This window comes from Geospiza fortis, unplaced genomic scaffold (genome assembly GCF_000277835.1).
Source record: "Geospiza fortis unplaced genomic scaffold, GeoFor_1.0 scaffold95, whole genome shotgun sequence".
Lineage (NCBI taxonomy): Eukaryota > Metazoa > Chordata > Aves > Passeriformes > Thraupidae > Geospiza > Geospiza fortis.
This window is the reverse complement of record NW_005054333.1, coordinates 5,091,391-5,092,060: the sequence shown is the minus strand read 5'-3', so window position 1 is coordinate 5,092,060 and position 670 is coordinate 5,091,391. Positions and strand designations below refer to the sequence as shown.

General features: G+C 56.6%; 1 protein-coding gene across 1 annotated transcript in view; it reads left to right on the top strand.

Moving 5' to 3' along the window:
- NUP42 (nucleoporin 42) overlaps positions 1 to 670 on the top strand; it is a 9,981-nt gene that overhangs the window by 3,355 nt on the left and 5,956 nt on the right. The gene's annotated exons all lie outside the window — the stretch shown is intronic.

The following is a 670-nucleotide window of genomic DNA, read 5'->3' as shown; positions in this document are numbered from 1 at the left end:
CCGAGCTGAGCTCTGACGGAGGGTCTGGAGCGCAGGTCCTGTGAGGAGCGGCCGAGGGTGCTGGGGGTGTTTAGCCTGAAGAAAAGGAGACTTGGGGGCGGCTTATCGCTTTCTACAAGCGCCTGACTGGAGGCTGTGGGCAGGGGGAGGTCGGTCTCTTCTCCCAGCCCACCAGGAGACACAGCCGTAAGCTGCACCACGGGAGGGTGGGCTGGGCAGTCACAGGAAGGGTGACCAAACATTGGAATGGACTGCCCAGGGAGGTGGTGCAGTCACTGTCCCTGGAGGTGCTTAAGGAAAGACTGGATGTGGCACTTGTGCCATGGTCTTGTTGACAAGGTGCTGTTTGGTCAGAGATCTGTTTGGTCAAGGTGCTGTTTGGTTGAACTCCATGGTCTCAGAGCTCTTTTCCAACTCAGTTGATCTTCTGATTCTGTGACTGCGGGATGTGCCGCAAGGCAGTGGGAAAACGGCTTGGAAAACTCGGTTCTCATGAGCAGCAAGCAAGTTTCCAGCAGCTGTGTGTGGTACCCAGTGAAGGCTGTTTCCATTCTCATGGGCTCTAATGGGTGTTTGGGAGCTTTGGGAAGGAAAGGGGCACGACAGAGAGCTGAGGGCTGCAGTGATGGCGTGGCAGGAACTCACTGCAGCCACTTGTCCTTATTCCTGC